The 19,686-nt window shown below is 58.5% G+C and overlaps 1 protein-coding gene across 4 annotated transcripts in view; it reads right to left on the minus strand.

Moving 5' to 3' along the window:
* Positions 1 to 19,686, minus strand: part of OSBPL5 (oxysterol binding protein like 5) — a 104,722-nt gene that overhangs the window by 80,963 nt on the left and 4,073 nt on the right. The window contains exon 1 of one of the 4 annotated variants that reach the window (XM_088525862.1): positions 15,813 to 15,934. The exons of 2 other annotated variants lie outside the window; for them this stretch is intronic. The gene's annotated coding sequence lies outside the window, so the exon portion shown is untranslated. Of the gene's footprint in view, positions 1 to 13,337; positions 13,358 to 15,812; positions 15,935 to 19,686 lie in introns of those variants that run through there. One more of the 4 variants, XM_088525861.1, reaches the window with a different exon arrangement.

A 19,686-nucleotide genomic window follows, 5' to 3' on the forward strand; every position in this document is an offset into this window, starting at 1 on the left:
GTGACTTTTTCCCAGGTGCCAGCTCAGAATTACCCTCCAGAGAGCCCTGAAGGCCAGCAAATAGCCCCACAACCTTTACACCTCAGGGAAGCACATGAAAATCCAGAGGATGACATCTCCAGGCCCCCGGTGCCTTGCCCAGCCTACCCCATCCTAACGGCCCTTCACATTAAGGGTGCTGCATGTCACTGGTAAGGACAAACCAACCACACTTCAACCCGCTGCGCCAGGGGTAACCCCAAGGGTGAGTCCCCAAGCCCTACAGGCATCCTCCCCTCCTTCCTCTGCCCCGTTAGCTGATGTTAAGTCCATGAAAAGAAACATTGTGATGCAAAAAAATCAGAAATAAAGGCACAGGAGGCAGTGGCCCCAGCTGCTGCTCTCCTGAGGCAGCAGCTTATTTTCCAGCAGTTTAATTCCACCCAAGACTTGTATGCAAAGCTGGAAATCATTCAAGTAGCTACTAGCATCTTCCTCCCACAGATCCTCAGCCCGTGAGGCAAGATCCACAGCATATTTGATTATATTCTGGCTAAGCTCGTGCATTCAGAAAGCCACATAAAGAACTGTCGCAAGAATAAAGCCACACACACCATGCAGGTGTGCCACATAGGAAGGCTGCAGGGTAACGCTTGCCTGCTAACCAGAACGTGCAGCTGGGATTTCTTCCTAACAGGGCCTTTAAAGTTTTAACAATACAGTACACACTGCTAAGTGCTATTAGTGATTCCAAATCCTGCAGAGGCAACGAGAAGCCAAGTATCTGTAAGCTTACGGGCTGCCTCGCAAGCTGGGCTTCCAGATAGCTGCAGATAGCTGAGAATTCACCTGAGCTTCGGATGTTAAACCTGAGGATATAAAGGATTAAGTTAAGCATCTAACTGTGAGCACGCTTCTAAAATAAAACAAAGCAACCAAGAAACACACGGAAGGTGACATCCGCCTTCCAGAGGCAGATGTGCAGTTCGTTACATGCCATGTTAAGCTTCTCACCAGCCTGTTCCTCATCAGCCCCTTCCCTCTTGCTCCTCAACTTCTGCAAACACACCAGGAACAGCTCCCGACACTCAAGACGCCCCAGCTCCTGTTCTGCTATTCAGAGCAGCTGAAGGCTACGTAATGCAACACTTCTGGCTGCGCTCCCCGCAGAGGTATCGGCTGGAAACCAGAGCAGTGGCTCTTGGCTCTACCCACCTTCTGCTCGGGACGCGTTTTTCTGCACCAGGCTGAACTAAAACTCAGCTGCACCGGCATGTCACGAGGACTATGAAGACAAAAAGCGCACGGACATGTCGTTGTCGAAGGTCTGGGGCAAGGGCTGCCAAAAGAGACCAGTGCCGAAGCTGCACGAGGCACTCGATCCAGGTGGGGTGGGACGACATGGGGCCTGGAGAAGCACAAGTGACACGAGCCCCACGCCAGCCTCCCCGGGCAGCGCTGGCACCGAGGCCACTGCCATGGCACATAATGGAGACATAAAGATGAAGAGCCAAGCACCCGGCATGGCAGGGCCCGCGCTGGCTCACGTGCGGCCAAATCGCCTCTGCCTGTATCGGCTATTCAGAAGAACTACCCTAAAAAAAAAAAAGAAGAAAAACCCACCCGCTGGAGACCATCTGTTCTGCTGAAAGGCGGAGAGCCCCGAGCTTGGCGGTGCCTGCTCGCCCTGGCACAGCTCCGAGACGGAGCCGGCCCATAGCAACGGCGGCAAGGCGAGCGCGGCGCCGCGGCGGAGCGGGAACGCGCGGCCACGGGCAGGAGAGGCAGGAAAGGAGTGACAAATACACACAATACACACACACACACACACACACACACACAGAGGCTACTGAACAGCCGCCTGGGCCCGCGCCTGGTGACCCTGCCTGCGCAGGGCGCTTGGACTAGACCGTCTCCAGAGGCCCCTTCCAGCCTCAACCACAAGGCGGTTCCAGGCTGGGACCTGGGCCCAGGCTCAGGCCAAGATTTAATTCCAACGCTGCATACACTTAACTCAAGTTTGCCAGGTGAACTGCTTATCTGGGATTTCCCAATTCCTCTTTACAGCAGCCTCCTGCACCCACTGATCGGTGGAGCTGGCTGCAGTCCTGCCAATGGCAGCAAAACCCATCCCAAGCTGAGAAAGAAAACACTGCAAGCACTTTGCAGCAAAAATGAAAACCCTTTGATGAACGATGTTTTGCTGTGAAGAACAACATATCTGACCCATTATAATTTTTTTTCTTTGCAGGCACAAACCTCTGTCATTTCAAAACGAGAAGCTGGTGTGCAACTGCTGCTTATCACACGGTATGTGAATGCTTTCCCTCCACCTTGCTCCTTCACTTCTTGTTATCATAAGGTAACACCATGCATTCCTGGGACAGCAAATACTGGTATTTTTCATAAACTAGCTCTCTGTAATATCTAGTACAATGAGGCTTTGATCCCAGATCCAAAGGTCTGGGTATTACCGTACAAGTAAATAACAATATTCAATATAGACAGCAACAGCATCCTGGATAAGCCAAGTCCTATAGCAAATAGTTGCAGCAGGCAATTGTTTGGTAGAGAAATAAGCCAATGAAAATGAAAAATAAACCCAAAAGGATTAGAGTGAAATGGCAAACTTCATCTTGAACATTCTAGTAGAACTGACATAAGACTCCAAACTCTTTAATCAGGCTCTTTGCAAGCTGTACTTCCCTAATAGCTGATTAAGCCCTGCAACCCCACAGCAGAATGCTACCCGATCCCTGCTCGCCCAGGCACTCACACTGTTTTCTCAGGTTACGTAGGCTGCCTCACCACATAAATCGGACCATAAATCACAGAAAATAACCCAGCACCGCATTCCCTGTCACTTGACTTCTCAAGTATTTTTGCATAAAACCACACAGGACAGCAAAATATTTCCCTAGGTAGGAGGCATTTAGCCATCCCAGAACTTTCCACGCTCGCCAACGACAAACATGGATAAAGCACCAAGCTTAACTCACTCCTCTACTGAAGTGCTTCACGCAGAAGAGGCCCTGGCCAAATGCTCCCATTGCCTCCCTCCTCGCTCGCGCTGAAGAGCCAGCAGCTGTGTTTGGGTAGCACCCAGGAAACGGCTCACCTGGGAGCGCTGCTCCTGCAAGCCGCTCGCCACAGGCGATAGCACAACGCAGACCCCGCGCGGCAAAATCACCGTGGCACTGGTTCTGCAACGGCCACGCCGGGGTACCTGCCCCATGGGGAAAGCGCTGGCAGGGAAATAACCAGGCCAAGGGGTGCAAAAAGCAGTGGGCAAGGAGATAAAAGGACATGCAGTACAACTGATCATGGCCTTTCCTTGCAGCTATCACCAAAGGGAGAGTGATCAAGAAGGGCTGCGCCATTAATCCTACGCTGGATGGGCTACAGGGATCAACACTGAGCAGCAACAACACACATTTTATCCACCGCTACTTGAGAGATCACAAAAATCCCTAACTCAGTAGGAATGGCACTTACTGCAAATGAGTCACATCAGCAAACACTTGTGCACGTAAGAGAGCCCCCAGTTTCGGGGATTACTTGTGGAAATACGTGCACTCTGCCATGAGTGACTGCTGCCACAGAAAGACTGAAAAGCAAGGGAGAAGGGGACAGGCCATTTAAATCCCCCATCCCACACTTGTGGTCTTCAGGTTTCTCTGCTCAGGGCCCTTGCTCTCCTCATCTCCTACCCTCTCCAACCTTTCTTGCAGGGCAGCACGCTGCAGCGAGCACGGCGAGCTGGCAGGCGATGTGCTCCTCGACAAAGCAAAGAGAAAGAAAAGGGGTATTTTGCCTGAACCATATGGACAGCTTGGAATTAATATGCCGACTGGCACCTATTGACTATGATCAAAGGTGTATTTTAAAACTCACCATGGCAACCCCAGGATCTAACCATTGGCTGCCTGTCTCTGAGAAGAGCCCAGAAGGAAAGAAATAAAGAAGCTAAGTTACTACTAAATGCATTTCTGTGCCTCAAAGAGCATCTCCTCTACCATGTGAGGAGGGGTGCGAGGAAGGACACTGCTCCGGGCCCAGCTCCCCAGCTGTGCCTGTGCTTTGGCCTGCCCTGGCGCTGAGGCTGGACACACGCAGGGGAAGACAACAGACAGGGCCGTCCCGTGCCGCTGTCTCACACTCCTTGCAGCCTGTGGCCGCGGCCATCTCAGACCTCTTGAGTCTTCCCAAATCAATTCCTAGGGCCCATCCATATTTGCCACAGAAAACACGTAGTGTGGGACCTGTGTTTAAAACGGTTTCCAGCGGCGCCGGGCTGCGCAGGCGGACCAGAGCGGGGAAGCAGCGCTGCTCCTTCGCTCGGTGCGCCCCGGGCCGAGGCCGGGCTCTCCACCCGGCTCCCGTCTCTGCCCGCGGCTCGGCCGGCAGCGCCTCAGGCTGCACCAGCAGCGTTCTGCTCGCTAACTGCCTCAGAGCGAGCGAGCTACCTATTCCAAAGGGAAAAAAACCCACAGATTGTTAAAGAAAAGGCTCGGAGTGTTTCCTCGCAGCAGCCCATCGCGTGCAGCCCTGCCCGCACGGCGTGCAGGAGAGGGGCCCCATCGCTGCCCTCCGGCACGCAGGGCAACAAGCCCTGTCGCCTCCTTCACTGCAAACCTGCTCCTCTTGCAGCCGCAGGGTGCCCCGAGGGGGTCCCGCGGCCCCGCTGGCTGCTCTCGGCACGTTCACGACAGGCCCCCAGCGCCAGGCTGCGGGCAGGGCAGGCAGGAGGGCCGCCCCAATGCCCGCAAGGCCGTGGGCAGGGCAGGCAGGAGGGCCGCCCCGATGCCCGCGACGCCGTGGGCAGGGCAGCAGGAGGGCCGTCCCGATGCCCGCGACGCCGTGGGGAGGGCAGCAGGAGGGCCGCCCCAATGCCCGCGAGGCCGTGGGCAGGGCAGGCAGGAGGGCCGCCCCGATGCCGTGGGCAGGGCAGCAGGAGGGCCGCCCCGATGCCCGCGACGCCGTGGGCAGGGCAGCAGGAGGGCCGCCCCGATGCCCGTGACGCCGCGTGCCGAGCGGCGCGTGCAGCCGCCCGCGAGGCCCTGCCGCCCCCAGCGCCGCACGGGGCAGGGCCGCAGCAGAGGCAGCTGCGGATTTACCACATGTCCCCAGGAGTGGGGAACCCCCAAGCCACACAAATACGGAATGCCAGTCCCAGGATGGCTAAAAGCCTTCCCGGCTTTGTCCCAGAGGGCAAAAGGACAAAACCCAGAAGGAAGCCAAGCTCTGGAGAGCCACCACTGAGGGCTCGACATCACCGACCGCTCTAAGTACATAAATAAATATGGCTCATTGTTGGGATGAGGCTTTGGAGCGGCGGGATATCACACAGCCCTGTGCCCGCCTCGCTGGAGCCGCCGGGAAGCCGCCTCGTCTTGTCCAGGCTCTGCACGGACAGGAGCTTTCGCAAGCGCCCAGATCCCACTCGCGAGCTGTGATTGCTGGGACCGCAGGTGGGCCTGGATTAGGAAACAAGGCCACCAGACGGGTTTGACTCCGGATTATCCATCTTCTGCTGTTCTCACGGGCAGCTGGAGCGCAGCGTACCTCCACCTAGACGCAATCCAGCTCGGACACTCCAAGAGGCTCCGCAACGCGAAGTGAAGCAGGTCAGTGGGGACTGCGCCTCGAAGCAGCGTCCTGATCCGAACCGAAGTGCAAGCAGAGAGCCCCAAACCCCTTGGTGCCGGCTCCCTGCTCCCCACAGGGCACTGCAGACCTGCACAGGAGCCCGGTGAGCTGCCCCGCCGGCGCCTGCACACGCTGCCAGGCTCTGTCCCCATCACACTGCACCATAAAGAGCACGAGGACATCGAGAGGGGGAAGAAGAGCAAAGAAAGCACATCACGCACGGCAAGAGAAGACAAAAGCCTATTTTGGGCAACAAAGGCCTGACATTTCGGAGCGACTCCGCTCCCCGTCCCGCAGGCCACACCAGCGACGCTAGCTCAATGCAGCCACACGCTGCCCGGTATTTATGAGGAATTTGACATTTAGCGTCTGGTTTTTCAAAGCATAAAGCCCAGTCTGTTGGAGGAGCAGCTTTACCCAACGCGCGCTGCCCTTGTGCCGGCCCACGCCGGCGTGCTGCTCAGAAAGGGCGAGCGAGGCTGTGGAAAGGCTGCGATTCCCAAGGTCTGGGGCTTGGGCTGTGCCGCCCCAGCCCGTTCTGCCCTTCATGGCTTTGAGCTGCATCCATGCCTGCAGCTTCCTGGCACCAGCAGATCCCTGTGCCAGCCAGACACACTGAAAAAGCCTGGTTTCAATTACATGTAAGCACTGGGGTATTTCCACTTGAAAAACCCTCCTTGGGCTGAGCTCCAGCAACCCGTTATTCAAGGGACCAACCTATGCAACTTGCTCCTTGCAGCGAGCAAGCCCGCCACGTGCCGGGATAACCACCGATCCCCTCCCGCATCCCTCCTGCTCCGGGGCGGCGAGCGCAAGCTGCACCGCTGCACCTTCCATAACCCTTGGGTCTCACTCCTCCGAGCGCGCCGGGGCCAGGGGACGGCGAAGTCGCTGAGCTGCGAGCACGAGCCTCACCCTCTCTCACCCCTAAGTGAGCACGTACCAGTACCTCCTCACTTGCACAGCGACTGTTTGCATGAAAACGGTGCCGCTATGGCGAAGTGCCTGCACTAAAGAACACAGGCCGGCGGGGAGAGGACATACTGTTTATGTGACAGGAGCAGCACAGGCTGGCTCGGGTGCGAGCACGCACCAGCAAGGCCGAGGCACCGAGACACGCGGGGATCTCCTGGAGGAGCAGCGGGGATCGCGCGTGCGGCAAAATGCCACCTCACATGGAACTTATAGCAGCACTTTTCCATAACGAATTGTCAATTCCTGAATAGCCCGTGCACTGTATGTGCCAGTGGGGGTGGAAACGCATAACACAAATCTGAAGTGAACCAAAAATGACTTCACAGATACTGAACAAAGTGCCTCTGCAAGGGTGTCTGCTTAGCCAGGCAGGAGGCAGAGCGGGAGGAAAGCGGCCTTGTTCCGCACTGCAGAGCGGCTCACACGGATGAGCCGGATACCCCGAACTGCTCGTGCCAGGCAAGGAACCGGGCTGCAAATGCAGCTCAGCCTCCAGCACTACAGCACTGAGTCGATCCTACTTGTAAAATGAGAAAACACAGACAAAATAACAGCAGTCACCTTCCCCAACTTGACCGTTTTCCACCCAATAACAACACAGCCACGCGCAGAGCGGGACTTCAGGCGGTACAAATCACCAGGCTCCGCTGTCCCTGCGCACGGCAGCTTACGGACAACGCGTTTCTGCAGCAGCCACTCCAGCAAAGCGAGGCGCACGTGCACCCACGGCCTGCTGTCCCCAGCAACAGGCACGCACGTGGGCACGGGGCGCCGACGCAGCGGAGACGATTCCTTCCAGCGGGCGTTAGCACACAAGGCTGTGACTTCTCCCCGCGCTCGCTCCTGGGCCCGCAGCGGCGAGGACGGCCGAGCGCCCGGCGCGCGCTCGGGCGCTGCAGCTACCCCGGCGGCCGCTGGAGGGGCTCGGGCGGCCTCGGCCCACACAGCTCGTTCTGGGGCCGAGCAAACGGCTCCCCCGGCGCCACGAGCACTGCTCATAAACTCAAAAGGTTTTGGCAATGTGAAAAAAAATATGCCAGAGAGGCTGGTTGTATTATGTGTTTTAACCAGCGTTGCTATTGCTTGCAGTTCTGTAATGAATCTTGCAATAGCTTTTTCCTTTTGAACCCCCAAGGGTTTGCTTTGAAAACTGTTTGTTAGTAAAACCTGCAAAAATGTTTGTTGTGGTTAGAGTGAAAAGCTTGGCAATACGAGCTGAATGCAAATGAGCATTTGGAAAATTTAATAAAGGTTCTCCCTCCATCCCAGCCAAACGTTTAAGTTTTTGAACTGAGCTTCACGATCTCAGGATTGTTAATGCTGGCGATGTTGCCTTGGATGTTTAGTGCTATTTCTAACAAGCAGATGAGCAATACATTTGGGGGGAATTGTTGTCCCAAGTATTTTTACCACAGCTGCACACTGGGGCTTCCATTTTAAGCATCTAGTTTTATGTAAGCTGCTTCTCCAGCCTTGAGTTGGTCCCTGTGTTGCTATAACTTGGAGGAAAAAAAAAACACAAAAAACTGAGAGACCAGGCAGAAGCCTGGAAATGGGGCCGTTTTACACCCTTTTAGGGGTAAAGCAAATTGCTGCCCTCCCATCTCAGCAGTGCGGGTCTCCACTGGGAGATCTGTCTGTGAATTATAAGCCTCTGCCAGGGATACCCCTGCCTGCCGAGGGAGGCTCATCCACCGGCACCCTGGGGCACCCTCGTTTGCCCCAGAACCCCCGTTTTCCCCTGTCACGGCATCAGGAAAGGAAAACATCGGTCACTGCCGTCTCGGGGCTGCATTCTTGGACACTGCAAGGAATGGGGTGGGTTGGATGAGTCTAGTGTCTTGCATTACCATGAACTGCTCCCTGGAGATCAGCTGGCCGTGTCCCAGAATTCAGAAACATCTACAGGACGTGTCCATGTCCAGACCTGGTCCTAGTGTGGAGGCAGTCACTGCTGCCAGACAGCAAAGCACACGTCTGAGAGGGCAGGGGAGGAGGAAGGGCATGCAGGTTGCTTAAATATGAGACCAAACTAATTTTAGCAGATGGAAAACGGATGGAAAAAAAATCATTTCTAGCCAGGAGATTGGAAACACTTTATCACTTCATTGGAATATATTTAGAACATATCTCTCTCTCCCAGGAAGGACTGCACCAAAGTAAGGAAAGGAACATATGCCCACCTCGCCGGGATGCCTGAAGCGGGAAGGAAGCTGCCTTGGAGATGAAGGGAAGGCTCTGGACTGCTGCAACGCCTGTAGAACCTAAGTTTTTACTTATTAAACTGGATTTTATTACTCCTAAGGAGAGCTCCTGAAGTATTCCTTATGTTTCCTTAACATCTTATCCAGCCATGTATTCAATATATAACTGATATTTCCCTCCCAGGACATACATGTACAGTAGCAGCTTCTAGTTTTGGCATACACAAAAAAGCACTAACTCACATTAAAAAAAAAAAAAAAAAAGAGTACCATTACCTAAAAATATCTGAATCAAAAGAGTTTCAGTTGCCTTGGTAGGCCTTGCCCTTCCTTCTCTGTGACCATCACAATAGCCTTAGATATTTCCATAGCTGCCTGATTTTTTTTAATAGGATAAGAGGGAGATACTAAAGGCACATTTACATAAAAATGCAGCCTGATAAGTCTTTTTTGTTAACAATCCAGGCAAAGTCTGTGAAGAATTAGTGCAAAGAGCAGGAGAAAGCCAAGCAAATTGACCGTGGATAAGACCAGCGTCAGGCCATGAAACACTTTCCCCCCCCTTTCCAGAAGCTGTTCATTAAGTCCAATTTTAGGCCAGGGAGGAGTCGAGCCACAGACATTCCCGGGATGAGGTAACGCTGAATCCGATGCACGAGGAATGCAAGGTGGGCAGAGCCGTGGGGCAGGCGCACCCCATCGCAGGGGCAGGCGCCGGCCCGGCGCGTCCCGCACGGCTCCCCCCGCTCACGTGGACCCCCCGAAACCCGGCCCTCGTCCTCCCTTAGGGCGACAAGGACGAGAGCCCGTGATCCCTCTGCCCACAGGGCCGTGCAGGTGCCGCGGGTCTGCACGTGTCCTGCACCACCGCGACCGCCGGCTGCAGGAAAGGGCAGATCGCGACAACCGCAGCCAGCGTCACCACAAAATACTTGGGAATTCTGCTCTTATTTTCATGTATCTGCACCAGCTGGCAGCGCGTCTTCCCCTAAGCTGTGGATGGTTGGGATTTCTCTGCAAGGAAAGCAGGCTCCTTTAGTAAGGGCAAGCAAGCACCGTGATTTATGGGAAGCAACTTTTTCCTTGACCTTTTTACTGTTGACAAAATGTCAGCAGGTTATTAAAGTGCTGGGAATACAATTAAGGAGGAAAATAATAACAACCAGACCAAAAGGCCCCTCCTCGCTGCCCAGGCACGCACCTTGCTCCTCCAAAATGGCTCTGATGTATCCAGGATTACAGAGAGCCAAGGGAGCCCGAGTTCCAAGGGCGACACCAGCAGTGAAACCAGCTCGCTCAGCATCTCGGGAACGTGGATAAGGGTGGGGGGACAGAGCCAAGACGGCAGTTCCAGTGCTGCACGGGGCAGCTGCAACACCCGCAAGCTCCGTCCTCGCCAGGAATGTAACATCGGGAAAAACTGGAGAGGACCTGGCAAAAAATCACAAGTCTGTCTCCAGGTCTTAATTGCAATGAGAGATTTAAGGTGCTCGCTTAGAGACAATTGCTGGATCACCTTATCATAGACTGAAATTACATACATAGGGAGAAGATGCCAGAAAGCTGGAAAATGAAGCTAGAAAGAGCCAGAGCAGCAAGACAGAGCAGTAAGTTGAACATTTCCAGTCCTGAAACCCTGCAATTATTCTCCACTTAATTCTTCGAAGGTCCGTTTCCAAGTCAGCCTAAAGAAAAATTGCTTTACTGGCCTCAGTAAGACAAACCTTTTTATTATTTCATGTGCTGTTTCCTCCCCTGGTGCTCCAGCTGAGCGCGGCGGGTGCTCACGATGCCGGAGCCTCTGCTGCAGCTCATCCCGCAGACTCGCCCAGCGCGCGGCTTACGGAGCGGGCAGGTCTCCCCATTAGAAACACCGGGCTCAACCCAGGGCTTCCTGCAGGCACCATCCCTACACGCAGCCCAGCTCCCGCAAGAAACGTTGGGAAGGGCTACCCTGCCTAGCTCACCATTCGTTTTTACGGGATGTTACATGAAAGCAAAGGGCGTAACAAGGGGAAAAAAGCGACGGGCCTGAGGATTTCTCGCTAACTTTGCCCACCGAGCAAGGAAACTTAAAAAAGTAATAACAGAACGCCAACAAAACTTACTTTCTGGGCATGATCCCCGCGCTGCAGGCAGAGGCACGGGAACGGGACACACGCCACCTTCCCGACGCCGGCAGGAGCCGGCCCTGCTCTCCGGCGCGGTGCCAGGCGCCCGGGCAGCCTCGCGGGAACGTTCCCGAGCCCCCCGCAGGCCTCCCCGGGGCAGGCGGCACCGGCGCTGCTGCAGAGCCCCCCGGCGCAGCGAGCAGCCCGCGCTGCCCAGCGCTGTTCGCGGGGACGGGAGCACGGCGGGCCCAGCAGCTCGGCGGCGGGCGCGAGCACGAGCACGAGCGCGCACCCGCCCGACCGGCCGGGCCGGGGCTGCCGCGACGCGCCGAGGCCAGCAGCAAATCACACCTCGGCGCGGGTTCCGCGCTGCCACCGCACCGGGCGCCACCTCCACAACCGCTTTCGCCTGCCGCTGCAACGGCGGCCCCGAGGCGCAAAGGACAGGACTCTCGCAGCAAGCCCGGGAGAAGGGCAACGACGGGGCTCCCGCGGCGCAGACTCACCTTCGGCTGGAGCAAGCCCCAGTGCCCTCCTGCCTCGCCGGGCCTGGCCCTGCTAGGGCAGCGCAGCTGTTTGTTCTCCCCACCTTCGCTGCAGGAGCCCCTTTCCATTTAGCGCTTAACGTAATCACGGCAAATCACATCACGCTTGGAAAATAAACTCTTATTTTCCTAGAGCTATTATCCTACCTCTCTAAGACTCCATCAGTCAAAAGCAAATCTAAATATTAAACAACTGCATCTCTCCAATTTTGCATCTATTCAGTAAGCAGAAAACAAATGTTAGTATAAAATTGTTTAAATTCTATTTCCAAATTCAGTACCGCAACTCCAGGAGCAAACTTAGGACTCAGATTAATAGCAATGCAATGAAGGTCCTGTGTTGAAAAGGTGACTTGAAAAACCATTTTCAGTTCACTTGCACTCCCCTTTTTATAGGAGGAAATAATTTGCATTTGGCTAAATAACCCTTCAGCAAAAGCCATCTCCGGCCAGCAAGGTCCTTACAGTTAATGTGATTTCTCCTCGAGAGAGACACGGGTTGGAAGTACTTGGCTGCAATGAAGCCAACAGAGACGCGCATTGATTTCGAGTGGGCTACGATGTGGAACAATGCAGGAGATTAAGCTGCAGAAAGAAGCAGGTAAGAGGCGACGTGTGTTTAGGTGCCACCTACTAAATGCACAGCAGTGAGCGGTAGAACTAGGAAGATCCATTTCTGCCTGCAAAAACAGTCCCAAATTAGAGCAGTCTCACTGTGGACAGTGAAACTTTGTTTCTTGGCACAAACTGCAGGTGTGGATTTCGTGCCTACCCACATCTGTGCCAAGGAAGGCGATGAAACCCCAAATTCAGCTTTCCTAGAAGATCAGGCTGGTCAAAGCAATTGATTTCTACAGCACTACACAGTGTGAAAAGGCAGCGCGTCCACAAACGGGCACCCGAGGGTGCTCTTGGTACGCGGTGACTCAACGAAACGCTGCGTGGCCGTGCTCGCACTCCTGCTCGCAACATCATTTCCAACACGCTGTACGTGCACAGGCCGCTGGGAACACAGCGCCAAGCGGGAAAGCGCCGCGTTACGCTGCCGCGGAGCAGCTGGGAGAGCGCCAGCGGGCGCTCCCCGCCGGCCACGCGTCCCGCCGGGAGCGCACGGCTCCGCGGGCACAGCCGGGCCGGCGGCTCTGCAGCAGAGAGCACCTTCCTGCGCCTCCCTGGGAAAAGGGCCCTTCAGCTCTGCGGGAATCGCCGTGGCTGCAGCGCCTCCGAGTCACGCGGGCGGCTCTTGTTCACGCTCTGCTCCAGCCCCTACCTACTTCTTATTTCCTCATGAGGACGCATTTGTTCGGAAAAAGAAACAAAACCAGCACCGCTCGCACCCGTAACTCGTGGCTGACTGTTTGCCGCTGTTTGCTCTCTCGCTGGCACAGGGGATTGTTTCTATTCACGTTGCAGCGCGGTCAGCAGAGGCCGAGGCCGAGCCGCAGCAAGAGGCAGAGCGCGGGCGCCGGCGCGGAGGCGGCCGCGGAGCCGGCGCTGCCACGGGCCCACGTGCGGAGCGGCCGCCCGGCGGCGACGCTCCAGCCGCCCGCAGCGTCGGGCACCGCAGCCGCAGCGGCCGCCCCGCGCTCGCCGAAAGCCTCCGCAATCCACGCGGGGATTCGCTGCTTTGTGAGAATAAAGAAAGCCCTCGTGTTGCTCAGACCTGAACTGTCTTTGACCCACGTGTGAAAGAACAGGTCACAAAGCGGTCTGCAAACCCGGATCTCTCTCCTTAGTAAGGTAATGAAATTATTTGCAGTATCAGCAACAGCCGAGCTCGCAGTTTCTTTCCAAAGCCAAGAAGCAAGAGAAAAACAAAGACCTACCCTATAAAATGGAAATCTGGTCTATGAGCACCCATGCCAGGAACTTACCCGAATGAATCCCAGCAGCCCGGTATTAATCCCAGGGGTAATTTCACATCCTACTTGCAGGGATTTTGCGGATCAGCCAGCAGCGATTCCCCGAGCGAACTGCGCAACGCTTGACAAAATGTCAAAAAGCCTCGGTTGCGTCCCACTGCTGTGTCAGAATGATTGCTTCCTGATGCTCACAGCAACGCAAGAAAAGGGAAGAGCACGTAGGAGACGGCCACTTTTCTCAAGGACAAGAAGGAATCGCTCTTTTCACTCTGCCGGGAGAGCCAAAGGGCTCCCTGCACCGCACGGCAGAGCTCCCTCCTCTCCCGAGCAGGATGTGGCAGGGAGAAGAGAAATCCCTGGCATTGCAGTGCCAGGAAAAAGGAAAGGGTGCCGCATGGCCCTGGGATTTACCCCCTTTCACCTGGCATCAAGCAGCACAGCCAAGAAAAGTGAAAGCCCCTCTGAGCACTGAGGGTAGAAGGCACGAGAGCACATGAAATTGTTACCCAAAAAACCTCCCTTTGCATAAAAAAACACAGAAATTACCTTTGAGAGAACCTGATGTTTTTCCTGAGAAATACGTGTCTGGGGGCAGCTGGAGAAGGGCTGGGGCAGCCCAAGGCTCCGCGTTTCACCGCCCCGGGCCCCCCTCCCTGCTCATGAAGACGGGCGGGAGCGGCGTGTCCGCTTCCACCCGAGGCTTCCCGATGGAGAGCGGCTCCTTCGGGACGCCCTGCCGGGTGGGCAGGCGCCACAGCGGCTGCGTCGCCGCTGCGGGGAGGGCTCCACGCGGGCCCATTCCCTGGCACAGCAGGCAGCACAAGGGGCTCTCCTCAAGGATAGCTGCACACGTCCCGGCTTATTAAGGACACCGGTGTTTCTGTTCTGGCTTGAGTAGGTTAATCTCGCGCTGATACTATATCCCGCGAAAGGGAATCGTCAGGACGCCCACTGAATTCACACAGCCCCACAGCCCATCTGCAGAAAGCCCAAGCCCAGCTCCATCAAAAAAGACCCACGCAGGCGGCTGCCAGCAGGGCAAGGGCGTCAACAGCAGCCTGAGCACAGACCCCAGGGCCGCAAGACCGCAGGGAGCAGACCGGGCTGCAGAGAAGCAAGAACAGAGCCTTCAACCCAGAGCAAAGCCGGGTTTCACCTTTATAAACCCTTCCTTCCCAGAGGAGCAGGAGGGGACGGGGATCCAGCTGCGCTGCCGCTCTGCGGGCGCACACGCAGCTCCCGCGGCGGCAGCCCCGGGGCTCGGCCGGGCCCCCGGCACGCGCTGCCCGTCGCTTGCAGCATCTCCCTGCACCGCGCCGGTGCACACGCACAATGTGCCCCCCAACACAAACACCACCACCGAAACGCGGAAATAGCATTTCAATAATTCAGGAACGTGGAAATCGCTGAAGGAGAACCTCAGCACGCAAACCCCTTAGGGATAAAACACCCCAGGCTGCAGGCGTTATGTCAGGAATTGCTTTTGTCTCCCGACTCACCCGATGTCACGTCCCAAGCTGGGGGGGCAGCATCCACGACTGAACCGCGCTCCAGCCGCCTCCGGAGCGGCGGCAGCCGGCAGCGCGCGGACGAGGCGCGCCAGAGCTGCTGTGGATGCCCGGACGGAGGCAGGCAGCGTGCTGAAACGCCCTGCCTCCCGTCAGCATCACGGCGGCAGCGGCGCGTGGGCAGCCACAAGAGCTGCTCCCGAGGAGCGGCTGCGAGCTGCAGACACCGAGGCAGCCCCAGCGGGAAGCGGAGCTGGCAGAGCGCGGGCAGCGCGGCCGGGCAGCAGCGCAGCGCAGGCTGCGAGCTCCGCGGCGCTGGGGCCGGGCAGCGCGGCTCCTCACGCTCCTTCACAGCCGCCCCTGGCGCTGCCCGTGCCCTGGAAAGGCAGCGGGGAGGCCCGGGAGTCTCCGGGGAGCTGCGGAGGAGAGCGCCAAGCGCCCTGCCGCGGGGTGCAGGGCGCCCTGCTCGCCCGCTCTTGGGACGCGACGTAAATGCCCCTTCCAGGCACCTTGAGAGACCTTCTCCGCCCGGGCCACCAGCCGCCCCTCGGGCACCTTCCGCGTGCAGCGGGCGCCTGGACACCCAGCTGGCTTGGCCCAACGCAGGTCACTCTAAAAACCTGCGATTTGCACCGTGTCCGAACGCCGCGCGAGCAGGGCCTCGCCTTCGCCCCGCACTCTCACCGCGGCCCACGCGTGGGCAGTGGGAAGGGCCTTTCCCTCAGGTGCCGCGCTCCAGACTGCGGCGACGCGTCCCGCGGGGACGGCTTCTCCCCGCGGCAGCCGAGGGGGCGCTTGGCGGACACCCCGCCGGGAGGGCGGCGGGAGCCACGGGCGCTGCAGCGGGGCGCGCGGGGACGCGGCGGCGACTCCCGCCCACCCGCGCAGCCCCACGGAGCGGCCGGGGGCAGCGCGACCCCCGCCCCGGGACCGCCGCGGGACGAGGAGAGGGGAGGGCAGCGCGGCAGGGGGCGCCTACCTGGCCGGGGCGCCGCGGCCCGCGACACGCGTGGGCGGCAGCGCCGGCCGCGGCCGCGGGGCGAGCGGAGGCGGGGGCGGCTGCGGCAGGAAATACCAAAAGGCTGATCCAGGCGGGAGGGAAGGAGGGACGGAGCGGGCAGGGAGGCGGGAGGCGCCAGCGGAAGGGCGCGGCGGGGCCCCCCGCCCGCCCCGCACCGACGCGGGGGCTCCGGGCGGGCCCTGGCGCGCGGGGAGCGGCCCCGCCGCCCGCCCCGGGCCTCTGCCTCGTCCGCGCACGGGGGCGGCAGCCACGGCAACGTCCTCGGCAGAAACAGGAATAGTAACGAAAACGGGAGCAGAGCAGCCGTCCTGCCCGCCCCCCGGCCGGGGCGCTCCCACGCAACGCGGGCGGCGCTGGGGCCTCTCCCGGCCTCGCCTCAGGGCAGCCCCTGCGCGAGCGGCGGGGCCGGCGCAGGCGCCTCCGCGCACGGGCCCCGCGGCCCTCCCGCCGCTGCCGCAGCCCGGGGCTCCCTCCCGCCGCGCCGGGCCGGGCACCAGGACGCGGCCCCGGCGCCGGCCAAAACCGCGGACAGAGGGAGCCGGCGCCCGCGGGGATCGCATCCCACGCGGTGAAACGCCCACGCACGCAGTTCGCCCTGTCCCCGAGGTCTCACTTGGTGCTTTCCTGCAGCCCGCAGCGTATCTACAGCAGCTCTTCGGGCCCCTATTCCTGACTAGGACAGCTGCTACTCCTCAGTGCAGCGCCTCCCTGGCCGCAGCCGCGCGAAGGAGGCCCCGTGGGAAGGGCGCGAGCGGGGCAGGACGGGCGCCCTGCAGCGAGACCACGCGGGAAGGGCGCGAGCGGGGCAGGACGGGCGCCCTGCAGCCAGTCCCGGCGAGGCCATGCGGGAAGGGCGCGAGCGGGGCAGGACGGGCGCCCTGCAGCGAGTCCCGGTGAGGCCATGTGGGAAGGGCGCGAGCAGGGCAGGACGGGCGCCCTGCAGCGAGGCCATGCGGGAAGGGCACAAGCGGGGCAGGACGGGCGCCCTGCAGCGAGGCCACGCGGGAAGGGCGCGAGCGGGGCAGGACGGGCGCCCTGCAGCGAGGCCATGCGGGAAGGGCGCGAGCGGGGCAGGACGGGCGCCCTGCAGCGAGTCCCGGTGAGGCCATGCAGGAAGGGTGCGAGCGGGGCAGGACGCGCGCCCTGCAGCGAGTCCCGGCGAGGCCATGCAGGAAGCGCAGCCGCTCGTGCTGCCGCCTCAGCTGCCACCACCACGCTGGGCACCCATCGCGCACCACGGCTCTCTCCCGGCTTCCTCCACGGGGCCCAAAGCGGCAAACTGAACCCAAAGCTGCCGTTAGGGCACCGGTGCAAGGAGGGCGCCCGGGGCGGCAGCCACCCCTTTGATCCTGCAGCCAAGCCGAGCAGCTGCGGGCCCAGCCCGTCGCAAACAGCCCCTGCCAGCTGGGCTGGACTTCAACACCCTTAACACGGTGCGACATGGAACCAACCTCCTGTTCACAACCATTCTTCAGCTCCTGTTCTCAGTAATATGGCAAGCTAATTACAAAGGAAGTTAGCTGGTACAGGGCCTTGACAGATGGGATTAAAACATATATGAATATATGCGTGAACATAGATATTTGCACTTTTTGCACAGCTGAATCAGAGAGTAACGTCAAAGCCAGCACAGACAGTTGGCATATTTCTGAAGCATGTTTCTGAATGAGAGATTTCCTCAACAGCTACAGTTTGCATGAAGCCGAACTTAAAAAGATTCTTTTTCCTTTTTTAGGGGAGTTTATTTCCCATGCTGCCCTAGGGAAACTTTGGAGCAGGTGCAGGCAGGCGCCGAGGGCTGTTGGGCCTCGGGAAGCGTTACGGTGCGGACGCACACAGACTGGTGTGCGCGGTCACCTTGTCAGAGACGCGCCGCTCGGACTGCCCGCTGCAGCTGCGCAGAGCTGCGCGGCGGCGGGGCCGCGCTCGGCACACGTGCCAGCCCCGGGCTGGGCTGCTGCGGCCCCGCTGGCTGCGCCCGCGGCAGGACGGGCGGCTCAGCCTGCTCCTCCCCAGCCCCTGACTCCCTTCTCCCGGGAAAGGGGCGCTGGGCTTGGCCTGGGCCCCGTCCCTGACCCCCAGTGCACGGGGCTGGCCCGTAACGCGGCCAGGCGGCCGCACAGCCAACGCGGGAGCTGCTTCGCAGCAACTCCGTATCAGACCCCCGGGCTCGCGGCCGCGCTCAGCCTTGACCCCTCGCGCTGCGCCGGACTCGGGGCTCACGCGGGCAGCCAGCTCAGATCCATTAAATTACAGCTTTCTCACTGCTCCCTCTCCTCACTCCTCCATGAGCAGGCAAAGTCTCCTTAAATGTAGCAATTAATTTTAAAGGCTCCTTCGTTACTGCTGGTGCCTCCCACGACGGGGACACCTGCGCTGCCACGGGGGCAAGGAGATGGCGAGGAGCTCAATAACACTGTTCTGTTAGGGCCCAAGGGCAGCTGCTCCCTGGTTTGGCTGCGTTCAGGGACACCAGTGCCTTTTCCCCTGTTCCGTGTTACACACAGACCGAGCTATGGAGGGGTTTGGAAAAACTCTCCTGCAGGCCTGGGAAATTCTTTTTATTGGGCAGCTAAGCTGTGACAGGCCACATCTGCCAGGGAGCAAGGGCCTTTGGTGGCAGCTGTAGGGTTGCAGACTTGCAGATTGTTGCATAACTTTTTTCTTTACATAAGGAGATTGCACTGAGGTTGGGTCATGGGATTATGGCAGATAAATTGCTAAATTTTATCCATCCTTAGGCCAAATTGTTCTCTCTTCCTCCTTCAAAAGCATCTGACCCTTCTTGCGAACCTGCCTATACGCGTGAACGGGCCGTTTCTCCGCAGACAGGTCTTGTTTTCCATGAAGTTACGGACTGTTAACGTGTGCGGGGTGCTAACGGCTTTGGGAAGCGGGTGCTGCCGGCGGGTGCAAGGCTCGGAGGGCAGAGCGGGGACAGGAGGGTCCCCACGCACCGCGTGGCCCGCGCCAGCCCCACTCCTGCCCCAGCCCTGTCCCCAGGCTGCTTCGCAGCTCCTGCTCCCCTGCTCTTGTGGTCACTGAAAAGCTAAGAAGGTCCAGCCCCATGAGGCAAGCCAAGCTGGTTACTCCCCAAACACCAAACCGGGAAAATGGGGCAGGCTCGGCTGGCCCCAAAGCGGTTTTGCCTGAGGATTCAGACTCCCGGGTGCGTTCACCCCTTCTCTCCCTGTCACACTCCGTTTCGGGTGATTAAGGGCTGCGCTCGGGGTGGGCAAAAGTCGGAGCAGATGTTCCCCATTGGCAGCGCCACTCCGATAACCCTGAGCTAAAGGCTGAAATCCGCAGCTGATTAGCGGCTGAAATAAAAGTAATGGATGAATCGTGTGGGGAAGGGGGGTCAACCAGGCTGCAGAGGGTTTATTTATTCCAGCGAGAACAACGTGCAGAGGCTACAGCAGCTCCCCACTAATCTGCCAAGGGGAAGATTAAATGGCAAAATGCCAGCACAGAGACCTGCAGCTCTCAGCATCTGCACAGTCTGTGTGTGAGACTGTGTGTCTTGGTAATAGTGTCACCGCATGGACTATTATGTTGTGAAAATGGGTTTTTCCAGGTTTTTTTTCCACAGAAGCAGCAAGAGTGAAGGCTACAGGCTGGTAACAAAGAGACTGGCTTGAAGCAGTGCGTTTAGTGTCCCCCTTTGAGGGCGTTTCGGCGCTGGCTGCGGGAATGATGGATTTCCTTGCACTGCTCCTCGCGGAGACAGCTCCCCCAGACCTCTCTGCTGTGTAACAGCAGCCCCAGTCTCCTAAAACCCTCGAGACAGGAAAACGCTGCTCCCCACGCTGCCGCCCTGTGCTGTCCCCGG

The sequence above is a fragment of the Tinamus guttatus genome, unplaced genomic scaffold (assembly GCF_059628265.1).
Source record: "Tinamus guttatus ecotype Peru unplaced genomic scaffold, ASM5962826v1 Tinamus_guttatus_pri_ptg000240l, whole genome shotgun sequence".
Taxonomy (NCBI): domain Eukaryota; kingdom Metazoa; phylum Chordata; class Aves; order Tinamiformes; family Tinamidae; genus Tinamus; species Tinamus guttatus.